We start from the raw sequence: 13,307 nt of genomic DNA, 5'->3' as shown, positions 1-13,307 counted from the left end.
GCATTTTTTCTATGTGTTTGGTATTGTAATATGAGATGCAATATATACAATATATAATGTAATGCATTTCACAGCATAAATAGGATCCCCTGAGGAAGCCATTCGGTGAAACGTGCAGAGATCCATATTGGTAATGGTATATTGATCCCTGTACTTGGCCCTACCTACGAATATCTTTATTTATACAAGTTGACTGGGCCACTTGAGACAAGTTTCAATGCACATAGAGTGTTAAACACAACCAGTTGGGAAATGCAGGACAGATAGCCTTATGTTTTGTGGACATGTTTTTATGGTTTAAATGATTAACTTTTGGAAACAAAGGAAGCAAGTACTCAAAAGATAAATAATCTTTTGAGTACTTGCTTCCTTCATTTGGGGTTATCTATGGCAATTGTTAAAGTCCTATACTCTTTCTCTTTTTTTTGTCTGAACTTTGAAATGGATGTGGTGCCATACTAATCGACTCACATCTTTATGTACTACTAATGTATAGTATATGTGCCACTGTTGTCCTATTCAGGCATGTTGACCATGATAACGATAGCATTTTCATGAATTAAGCTGTACGAGAATGAAGATATGCCACCGAGTGGGACATGTCACTATTATTGCTCTGGGAATTGTGCCCACACTTTGGAAATAGATGGCTTGATCCTCATCATTCTCAAGTGGAACGATACGTAAATATTTGCATGAGACTGACTGGAAGGTTCAGAAATATTCACTGATGTCACATCTAAAGAAAGGAATCAAGGAGTCAAAAGCTTTTGCTGAGTTATGTCCATATATATAACAAATCTGGGTCAAAGACTTAAGGCTTCTAATCTGTGTGAAATGCAAAGGAAATCATTAATAAAAACCAACACATTAATTTCAGTATGCTGCAAAATGTTGTCCACAAGAAATTAAAGTGAACCTGACTAGCCTTTTATGTAAAAGGTCAGTTAAACTGCAAGCACCACCAGATCCTTATTATTACCCTTATTGGCCAGGACAATTTTCCTTCAGCACATCTAAACCTGCCTTTACTTTTTTTTTTACTAAGATTGTAACATAGTTGATTTCATAGCACAGCACTTCACATTGGACATTATCCTGTCCAATGCGAGTGGCTCAGTGGTGAATAAGGGTGATATCACTGGACAGGGAGATGGAGAGTAGGAGGGGCAGGTTCCTTCATCAGCGCTAAACAATTTCCGTGGTTAAATCTACTTTTGCAACTATTGCATTTGGGCAGCTGGTGTTCTGCCCAAAACTCCAACTTGCTAAAATCTCCAACCACAGTAATTCAGATGAGTTTCCTGTTTTCACAGAACAGCGGCAGCTTATACACCACAAGACACAATATAATGAGTGTTTGCCTATTAGTAACCAACAACATGGCCACCATCCTAGTAGAGCTGCACGATTCTGGCCAAAATGAGAATCACTATTTTTTTGCTTACAATAAAAAGATCACGATTCTCTCACAATTCTTGCGGTGTAAAATCTTTCACATTATACAAAAAAAATTGGGCTAACTTTACTTAACTTTAAAATTGCATTTGAAAGGCCGCTTGGCAAATACTTTGTGACATAAAATATTGCAACAACCACCATTTTATTCACATCGGGTCTCTACTAAAAAATATATATATATAATTGTTGGGGGTTCTAAGTAATGAGTAAAATGCAAAAGGGAGCGCTAAGTGATTAACAATTATACATACAAATGTGATATATCGTGGAGAAAAAAAAAGATTAGTTTATATATTAGAATGCTCTTGAATTAGCATTCAAAAAATGCCAGAGTAACTAAACACTTCCGAATACACCATAATAGGGATCCCAGCCTCCTGGTGTTCTATGGGATAGATAGAATAACTAGACACTGGAGAGGGACCCATATGACAAGAGCAGTGTCCCAGAATGAAACCCAATGGCGGTATAGACTACACAGCATGCAGCCAAGGGGTTTAAATATAAAGTTAGACCTAAATAGTTTTTTTAGCCAATGACTAAGGAGCACCTACAGGTTCACCTTCTCAAGTACCCCTTCCTCTTTTTTATTAATCTATCAATATATTAAAATACACTTTTAAGATGGGGGAGTTTTAGTGGCCCCATCCATCGCATATCAGTTTTCTTCTGTTTCTTTGATTCTATTAAATATGATTATTCAATCGTTATGATTTAATTAAGAACTAGATAAAAAATTCTTAATAAATCCTAATGTTTACAAACATAACCAGTAGGTTTAAATGAATATATTTTAAATATATACTTTTGTGATTGGTTTTATTTCTTATTGTAAACCGCCGCCGCAGCTGTGACAGTGTCATTTAAATAAATTTCCCTCAAAGTGAGATGCTCACTCTCGCTATATAACGCCGATAACAGCAGTAACCAATGAACGCTTCCTGATGACGTAAGAGAATACGAAAAGTAAGTTGAGGCTTCGTGGTTATGTGCACATCCAGTCCTTTTGGTTTGCGTGCAAAGAGAGGTGGAAGCACACCAGCACCAGCTTAACCATGAGGAGACATCCAAACCACCAGACACACTCACAGCCTCTCTTCCAGGCAAAGGCACTGTTTATGTAAGCAAGCCATTTGGCATTTTTTATCTTTTATATTTTTTAAATAAATAAGACTTCACTATGTTCGGTTCCTCTATCATTTATCTGCATATACCACAGCTATGATCCCCGACGGGAGGAAGCCCCCTTTTGCAGTTTCAGGATATACCACTCTCAGCAGACAGGTTCTGCAACAAGCACTTCAGACCTACTTTTTAGTTAAAATGGTCAACTATTTCTGGTAAGCAGCAAATTCATTTGAGCACACTGGGTGATCCATGTGGTGGAGACTTATACTATCAAGCAATCTGAGAAGATATCTTTCTATTTTTGCTCACAGCTCCAAATATGTTTTTCTATATAGGACTTTGATATGAATTTATATGATTTTATTGTTTGTGTGTGGTGTTGTAAATATTGCGCATATTCATTTTTTGATTGAGTTTTGTTACTCTGGCATTTCTTGAATGCTAATTCAAGAGCATTCTAATATGTAAACAAATTTTATTTATTTTTTCCCACGATATATATGTCACATTTGTATGTATAATTGTTACTCACTTAGCGCTCCCTTTTGCATTTTACTCAATTGAGCTAAAGCACTTTGTCACTTTAGTGGGGATAGCAGCTGCTTAGGATTGTATTATAGCACTTTATGTAAATTTTAGGTGCGAAGTATATTTATTATTCACACGGGTTCTAAGTAATGTCTAGCAATTTCTAGCAAAAAAAAAATGATTTTAACTTGAAAACAACTGTCAGAAAAAGGTTTAGTGTTTAAGTGGTTAAACATTCCTAATTTACATACAGAAGTTTATTCCTTTGATGTAAAAGACAAATTGATACAATGTTTAGACTTAACATTCCACTGAGAGAATGTTTTAAAACTTGGCTGACTGCCCAGACTTTGACTTTTGATGGCTGAGAGCAGAGAGAAAATTCTCTGCATACCAAAGATCGGAAAGATCAAGAAACCCTTTGTTAAGATCCAACAGGGAAAAAATCGTGATAACGATTCTTGACGATAAATTATGCAGTTTTGCCTCCTAGGCAGCGACAACTTTTTTCCTCCTTACCCGGCGCTCTCTCAAAACAGCCAACTCGTCATGTACCATACTGTATCCGCTGCCAGTGTAACAGGCAACTCGCTGAAATCTCCAATTATTGCTGTTGGAGAGTCACCAGAAGTGAAGTTTGATGATTTTGGCAAGTAGGAGTCCCACCGGCTGTCAAAATACTCTAATAGTGCCCGCATCTGAATGGCTGACAATTTTACTTCCAGCTCCTTCAATTTTTCAATGTTGAAATTATCATGTAGCAAATTTTGTCTGGTTCATCAGGGACCAGCCGATATGTACTCTGTGCATGGCTAGCTTTTGTAATTTATGATACCATAACCAGTTCCAAAGAGGTGCATAGAGGAAGATTCTTTGACTAATAAAGGTAATCCCACACACCTTCTGACACACTCTGGTCGAATAACTTGTTTTGTCTAGTGGGTATGTAGAGAATAGGAATATTTCCTTATTGTGTACTCCCAAAACCTTCCCCTAGCCATACGACCAGTCCTATGAAGCCACTTCCCAGTAGTAGCCTCTCTGAAATCATCACATACAATTGCCATTGGACTGTGTGGTGGAAAGATGATGCTAATATTTTACTACTGACTAGAGTTTAGTTTTAAATAAGCTGTCAAAGTTACTTTAATTGCACCAAACAATTAAGTTCCGCTTCTGGTAAGTATGCATTATGAACAGTAACAATTCTTGGTATTTCAATTTAGCAATTACATTTAAAACTGGAAGTTCTGGGCTTTCAAAAGAGAGAATAGAGATGTTTTGAGGTGATTGTTATGTGGCGGATAGGTAGCATTTGATCATCTGTCAGATTTTTTCACACAAACAATAACTGCTTGATATGATTGTTTCTCATCACCTGTCAGATGACATCTTTTATCTTTAATCTTGTGTCCTTCACCATCATATTTCTGCACTGAGTACACTGAATGTTATTTATTACAATACTTTCAAGACCTAAGCAGGGACAAGAACATAAGTTGTGTAATCTTGTGCAAATAACATTTTATCTCCATTCAAGACCGTGGGGTTGATTTACTAAAACTGGAGAGTGAAACATCTGGTGCAGCTCTGCATAGAAACCAATCAGCTTCCAGGTTTTTTTTGTCAAAGCTTAATTGAATAAGCTGAAATTAGAAGCTGATTGGCTACCATGCACAGCTGCACCACATTTTGCACTCTCCAGTTCTAGTAAATCAACCCACTGCATATCAATTGGTTTATTTCTTATGGTTTTATAAATAAGAGAGGCAGTAAATAATAATGCAAGATTCATAATTTTTGGAATACTATAGAATAAGAAGAGCCCTAAAATGCAAACTGCAGTAGACATCAGAATTTAAGTATTTGAACTCATGTGATGTAATGTCTGGCTAATATAAGTTAAAGTAGATGTGCATCTAATCACTAAAACCTCAAATAAGCTTAGAGTTGTTAATAACATTAGAAAAGTTTGTTTTAATCTTCTTAACTCTACCACTTTCATTCAAGCAGTTCTATAGTCCTTTTTGAAAAAAATGAAAAGTCAGCTAACTACTGTCCAGGGATCCAGCGCTGTCCTCACCCAGGCTGGTTCTTCATCGGTCTTTGGGTTCCAGGCGGCCCAGCCTGTTTACTCTGGGAACCCAGCTGTGACTCTTTGTGGCTTGACAGCCGACTCCCCAGTGTGCATGCACGAGTCGCACTGTGCTGTGTGTATGGTCCTACAGCCTCTTGGGACCTGTGACATGTCCCAATAGTTTGTGGGCAGTGGAATGAGATCTTCTAATGGAAGTTCTTCCCTTTTTTAGGTTAAGTTCTGCTTTAAACAAATACCTTCTGATCCTGCTAAGAAGGTCCTTGTTTAGCCACTTGCTGTTATGGAGTGAAAACCTTATGTTACATATACTGTACTTTCAGTGAAGAATGTACATTGCATAGGCAAGGTGCACAATTGCTGCTTTCAGGAATCTATTATGTGAAGCCGCTGCTGGAGTGATTGCATGTAGATGGGAAATGGCTGGAGGATATTCAGCAGTGTTCACATAGGTGTGCACACGGGGTGTGCCAGGTGTGCATGGGCACACCCTAATCACCCTATGCTGTGCAGATTCCCCCTATTACTTGGCTGCACAGAAAGGGACTGGGGAATCTCTGTTTTCAGTCCTTTCTCTTTCCCAAAAGTAAGATATTAGGGGTCTGTTTAGACCCCTCTTATTTCACCAAAGCCCCCAAAGGGGCTCCTAAAAAATGTCAAAAATAAAAAATGATTGTAAGAAATGTTTAAAAAAATAATTAAAAAAAAATGGTAAAAAAATTAATAATAAAAAAATAATGAAAATAAACTACTTACACCAATCTCTGCCCTACTGACATTGTCCATCGCTCTATTGACATTGTCCTCTGCCCTACTGATACTGTCTACTGCTCTACTGACTGACACCAACCTCTGCCCTACTGGCATCATCCACTGCTCTACTGATACCGCCCTACTGCCATAACACACACATGCATGTGTATTTGAGCCTTGGGGTACACACCCTAATGCAATAGGCTGTGCACACCTATGAGTGCTGAGATGCAAGAAAGTAAAATAATGCAAAATATGACTTTCTATATGAAAATAAACATGCCAAATTGTTAAGATAAATGTCAGCCAAAGTTGCGCCCACTCATGGAACGGCGTCAAACTTTTAGCCTTAAAAATCTCCATAGGTGATGTTTAAAAAATTCTACAGGTTGCATGTCTTGAGAGACAGAGGAGGTCTAGGGCTAGAATTATTGCTCTCGCAATCATAGTGATACCCCACATGTGTGGTTGGAACACCGTTTTCATATGTGGGCGCTACTCACGTATGCCTTTTTTTCATATTCATTTTACCTTTTATTTAGAATTTTTACATTGTTCTTTAAAAACAACTATGATCGGTGTCAGGGTCACTAATGCCGGCCATACACGGTTCGAATTTCTAAAGAATTTTCTTTCGAAAATCGTATCTAAGAATTTTCGTATGAATTTCGCACCATTAGTGGGCTGCAGCAACAGCCGATTTTCGTGCGGAAATAAAATTTGAGGAATCGGACATGTTGGAAATTTTTAGAAAAACGAACGATTTTCTGATCAATGATGGGAGAATCGTGCGAGAAACGTAAGAAAATGTACGGAGATAAAAGAAAATGTACGGAGAGAAAAGAAGATTCCCAGCCAAGAAAATTCTTTTCTGTAGCAACATGAGGTGAAATTGAAGGCTTGGTCGGCCGAATTTCGAAAATCAATGGTGGCATCATCGGATCACAAAAAAAACGAATTTTCTGATTTTGAAAAGAAAATTCGTTCGAAATTCGACCGTGTATGGCCTGCATAAGCAGAATAGGGAAATGCTTGTTTACATCAGCATTTCCCTGTTCTTCCTCTCCGTGAGACAATTGCGGGTATTCCCGCGGACATCGAGTAATAAAGGTACGGTATAGGTACGTTAATCTGCCTGTACATGCCCTTCTGCCGATGTATATCGGCGTGAGCCAGTAGGCAAGTGGTTAATATTGAAAATATGACTGATCATGTCTTTTAAGGATAGTGATCACATAAAAGCCATTTATTATCACATAGTTTTTTGGATCCTTTCTAAATCATAACTATAACAGAAATCACCCAAATGGCCCTGATAAAAGTTTACATACCCTGGAATGTTTCCCCTTGGTTCAGACACAGAAAGTGGCACACACAGGATAAAATGGCAATTAAAGGTTAATCTCTTACATCTGTGGCTTTTTAAATCACAATTAGTGTCTGTATATAAATAGTCAATGAGTTTGTAAGCTCTCAAATGGATGCACTAAGCAGGCTAAACACTGAGCTATGAGGAGGTAGAAAAGATCAGTCAAAAGACCTGCGTAACAAAGAAATGGAACTTTATAAAGATGGAAAAGGATATAAAAAGATACCCAAAGCCTTAAATATGCCAGTCAGCACTGTTTAACCCCTTATTAAGTGGAAAATTTGGGGGTCTTTTGATACCAAGCCAAGGTCAGGTAAACCAAGAAAGATTGCACCCACAGATGGCGGAAAAATTGCTCAGGATACAAAATAAAACCCACAGGTAACCTCAGGATAAATACAGGCTCCAAAAAGATGATGTGGTTGTTTTTAAGGAGCACAATTCAACAATACTTGAACAAAAAAGTGTTGCATGGTTGAACTGCCAGAAGGAAGCCTTTACTGTGCCAATGCCACAAAAAAGCCTAATGAGGCATGTCGAGGTGGTCTTGGGCATATTGTAACCAGACATTTTTGTGGAACTTGTACAGTAAAGGCTTATTTCTGGCAACTTGAACAAGCAGCTCTTTTTTGTTCAAGTATCATCGTATTGTGCACCTTAAAAACAACCACACCATCTTTTTCCAGAGCAGCCTGTATTTCTCCTGAGGTTACCTGTGGGATTTTCTTTGTATCCTGAACAGTTCCTGTGGCAGTTGTGGCTGAAATCTTTCTTGATGTACCTGACCATGGCTTGGTATCAAGAGATCCCCACATTTTCCACTTCTTATTAAATGATGAAACAGTACTGACTGGCATATTCAAGGCTTTGGATATCTTTTTATATCCTTTTCCATCTTTGTAAAGTTTCATTACCTTGTTACGAAGGTCTTTTGACTGTTGTTTTCTGCTCCCCATTGCTTTGTATCTAGCCTGCATAGTGAATCCATGTGAGAGCTAACAAACTTATTGACTATTTATAAACAGACACTAATTGCAATTTAAAAAGCCACAAATGTTCTATAAACATTCTCCAGGTAGTCATATTGCATTGCATTTCATAGAAAATGACAGTGCTGCAGTTTGAAAAGGAAATTGAAAAGAACATTTTTTAATAACATTTTTTAATAACATAACATCCAATATAATTTGTGTAGCAATTGTATATTCTATATATATATATTTTTATTATTTGCTATTTTTTTCATGTACGTGGTGTTATCCTTTAAGTTTTAATTGTGTTAAATGTTTATTATTTTAGTCTTGATGAAGGGGATATATGAATGCCCCCAAAACACATTGAATTATAAAATGGGAAATAAAGGAAAGGATTATTCTGTTTTGGACTCATAACAAAAAATTTCTTTTTTTCTGTGCACTTAAATGTCTTATGACAGGTTTCCTTAAAAAATATATTGTGTATCTCAGTACTTCAAAGGGTAAATTGGCTATTTCTCATTATTAGAGCTCCAAGCTTCCCATTAGACCTATATATCTGACCAATAGAACATTCTGTTGACTCATAAAAAAATAACTCCAGAAAGATTTAATTATCAGCACCTGCTGGCCCAGTACATAATGGAACTGAGGGATCTGACTTGTTTTACTTGGTCAGCTTACTTTCCCATTGCCCCTTTCACCTTAGCCTTTCATTACCGCTGGCCCTGAGTTTAAATGAGCCTTCTTAGTCGTAACAAAAACACAGCCAAATACCATTATGTTAAGCTTTTGATTAGGGTTGTTTGGTAAACTACAGAATCAAACAAACTGACATATTTACAAGAGCCGTTCAACACTCACTGGTAATTGGTTTATTTGGAAGAGAGAGGCAGTCTTTAAACACTAAACAACCACGCACTGATGGGGACTACACTGGCTGATTAATGGAAACAATATCTAACTGATCTGCGTTGCTTGTGACATTAGTGCTTGACCTAAGTATTGTCAAATGAGTACAGCCTATAAATTAGATCAAATTAAAATTTGTCATTCCTTCTTTTGTTTTAATAATCTTTTGTTTTAATGTTTTAAATGGCTTGCCTATATAGCATGATAATGGCGAATATAGCAAACAATTTAAGCATCATGTGGGCCATAGAGGGTTAAAGTCCAATTAAACCTTCAATTTAACTCAGCTAAGTACATTTTTTTTATTTTTAAAGCAGCCTGTCTTTTCACCAGTTGAGGGACCCCTGTTTTCTATAGTGGTCTCATTGCATAGCTGTGACATGCCCCTACTGAATAACATAACGTGTATGGATAAGGAAAAAATCAAAGCTGTCCCACCTACTTAAGCCAATGTGGTACTGTCACTAAAGCCTAAAAGCATATAGAGAAAAAACTGTTCCTTAGGGCAAGGAATCTAGTAGGCTGATATAGTGACAGAAAAATGAGGACAGCTTTTACAAAGAAATTGTTTATTTGAGGCCAAAAACATATCAGTCAAAACCAACAAGTGCAAAGCACCCAGGTTGGGTACACCTAAGACCACTTGGCACGACAAGCATGCTCTGTGGAGAAAATCAAACACAATGACACAAAACACATAAAAGTATACTGGCCCGCGTAGCACCACCATGGCAAGATCTGTATCACATAGTAGCAATTCAATCAAGGTGGTGCTAGCGTGTGTCAGCTCCTTGGAGGCTCCAGCTAGGGGAGGGCGAGGAAGACAGGAAGGGCTGCAGTCAGCCAGTTGTTAGATGTAGGGCAAAATATATGCTGGAACAATGAGTTCCACCAGCCAGGTAGAGCTAGTATATCACAGATGCATGATACCAATGCAGTGAATGGGGCGTCTGCTCCTATTACTTTAAGTAAAGTCAATGGTATGCAGTTGCCCCTTAGCATGCAGTAGATCAATTAGATGGAATGACAGCTGTATATGACAGTGAACTGGTGACTGTCGTTCAGGCCATGGGTATCTGGTATCGAGAGAGAGTAGCACTCAAGTATTAGTCACCAAAGAGATTTGGATGCAATGTGGGGATGTGGTGACATTGTAGAGAATGTGAAATAGCTGGGACTGGATGGTAACAGTGAGGTCATAGCACGGTTCAGGTAAGTAGAACAAAACTCTGGATAGCCTCACACTGGAAAAATACTTAAAATCCTGTATCTTATTGAAAAGTCGTAGGTCACATCACATCAGGTAATCCACAGCAAAAAGGAAAAGGGGGGGTGCCATAAATCTGATGCGTTTTGCACTGGAATCAGTGCTTGCTCATAGCTGGTCATAGCACGGTTCACTGGTTGAGAGTCATGGCAGTCTCAGATAACATCAGCAGTTGTGGTACTTTACCACTCCTACACATGTCTTCAGCCTTCAGCCAGTAACAGGCATCTCCATGAGGTGCAATGCACCCCGGGTTAGTCCTGGAATAGGTGCTGATCAGGTTGCTGTGCTGTAGTAGCCGATCTGCCAGTGTCCCCAAGACCTGTCACTTGAGTTCTTTGCCTGGAGGGGCCGGTCTTACTGGCATACAAGAAATCAGCCGCTGAATCTACACAGAAATCCGGAAAATCTCCCCATAAGCTGGCCAACACTGGTGTTGGAAGGGCGTCTTGGGCGCGTGATGATGTCAACGTGTTTCGCAATACAGATACGTGGCTTCATCTGGATATCGGGTGGTTATCCAAGCAGGCTCATTTTCACAGTGTCTCCATTTTGGATAGTGCCGCCTCTACTCAATTTCATTTAAAGGAGCCTGATTTGTTTTTGTGTGCTGTGGCCATGTTAGCAGTACTGCCAGTAGCTATTACCATGGCTTTATTTCTTCAATATAGTATACAAAGTTTGCATAGTGCTTGGCTTGAAATCTTTATAAGGAAGAGTGTGTAGTTCCCACCACTTTTCAAGACAGGGAGGGAATATACAAGTTCAGGGTAGCTAATACATCAAGAAAAATGGCCGTAAATATTTGAGCACCGCAAAGTGGTGGATGCAAATACAGGAAAGGGAATGGGGAAAAGGGAGTTAACCAAGGTATGACAGCACGAGGACAAACATATTGACTGGTACAGAGTTCAAAAAGACCAGAGGCTACAGCATGCAGCATATGAATGCTTGAAGATTGATATGGGGTGTAACCTGATAACGTAGTCCTAGCCCTGTGCCTCTGGCTGTTACCTCTTTTCCTACAAATATATCCTCCAGTGTTCAGGCCCTTAGGCAGCAGGGACTTCAACCAGTATATCCACCACTTCTCTTTCTGCAGCAATAGCAGGTTGAAGTCACCTCTCCTGGGTGAAAGTTTCAGTGTATAAATTCCTTTAACCTGCATACAGTGGTGTGAAAAAGTGTTTGCCCCCTTCCTCATTTCCTGTTCCTTTGCATGTTTGTCACACTTAAGTGTTTCGGAACATCAAACCAATTTAAACAATAGTCAAGGACAACACAAGTAAACACAAAATGCAATTTGTAAATGAAGGTGTTTATTATTAAAGGTGAAAAAAAATCCAAACCATCATGGCCCTGTGTGAAAAAGTGATTGCCCCCTAAACCTAATAACTGGTTGGGCCACCCTTACCAGCAACAACTGCAACCAAGCGTTTGCGATAACGTGCAATGAGGCTTTTACAGCGTCCTGGAGGAATTTTGGCCCACTCATCTTTGCAGAATTGTCCTAATTCAGTTACATTAGAGGGTTTTCGAGGTTATCCCTTACTGTGTTCCATTAAGCCCAGTACTAAGTTATCTCTCTCACTGGGCCTGGATCAGTTAGGATACCTACCTTGGGTTTCTCGGTCATAAGAATTTTTCTGTCATATCAAGCTACTTTTTGTTTAGCTTTCTTGAGTTGTCTATGGGACTAGCCTCTCTCCCGGAAACATCTATACAGGTCATCACTTTCTTGTCTAAAGTCGGCTGCAATTTGGTGCAATTTCTTTTTAAGCACAAGAATAGGCCAACAGGGATGCCATCCTTTAGCCATCTAGGATGATGGCTATCAGCTCTCAACAGTGTATTGGCCGCTGTCTTTTTACGGTATGTGCCAGTGACCAACAAAGTACCCTCAATACTGATCCATAGATCCAAAAAGGATATCTGTTGTCTATCAAAAACATAGGTTAATCTAATGTTGCGATCATTGTTATTCAGAGTGTCAATAAATTCCATAGATGTACCCTCTGTTTATAATACCTGGAGACAGATTGAAAGCAATTATTTTTCAAGGCGAAAGTAAGCTAGTAGGTCAACAAGAAACAAATTTTGGGGGGCATTCTCCGGATAGTGCTTATCTAGGAACACCTCTACAACTCGTATCCCACAATTATGTGGGATCGAAGTGTATAGGGATTCAACGTCGATACTGACCAACCACACCTTTTCATCTACTTTTAGATCAGATACTCTAGACATGACATCATGTGTCTTGGACATATGATTTTAAGCAGATTACCATTTCCGTCAAGTGCCAGTTGAGGTATCTACCGTCCTTTTACTGCCAACACTATTGGCCTCCCTGGGGGATTTTATAGCAATTTGTGTTTCTTGGGTATAATGTAAAATTTGGGTACATTAACCACTTCAGCCCCGGAAGGTTTTACCCCCTTCCTGACCAGAGCACTTTTTACAATTTGTCACTGCGTCGCTTTAACTGACAATTGCACGGTCATGCAATGCTGTACCCAAACAAAATTTGCATCCCTTTTCCCCACAAATTGAGCTTTCTTTTGATGGTATTTGATTAAATAAAACAAACAAAAATATCGCGCTTGGGGCAAACCTAAGAGCTGCAACTAAAAACCATCAAATATCAAACTATGGATCAAATCAAAAAAAGTTATACATAAAGTTGCGCTGAATATACTGTACGTGAAAGTTAAAGTGAAAAGAGCAATAAAACTCAGTACAAATTATATAGAAAAAACAAATGAATCAAAAAAGCACCATGTAAGAAATTCAATCAAGAAAAAGGGAGTCCTTGTAATT

The sequence above is a fragment of the Lithobates pipiens genome, unplaced genomic scaffold (assembly GCF_037356315.1).
Source record: "Lithobates pipiens isolate NorthernLeopardFrog02 unplaced genomic scaffold, aLitPip1_a1.2 Scaffold_25, whole genome shotgun sequence".
Classification (NCBI taxonomy): Eukaryota; Metazoa; Chordata; class Amphibia; order Anura; family Ranidae; genus Lithobates; species Lithobates pipiens.
The sequence above is the reverse complement of the archived record's forward strand: the minus strand, read 5'-3'. Positions refer to the sequence as shown.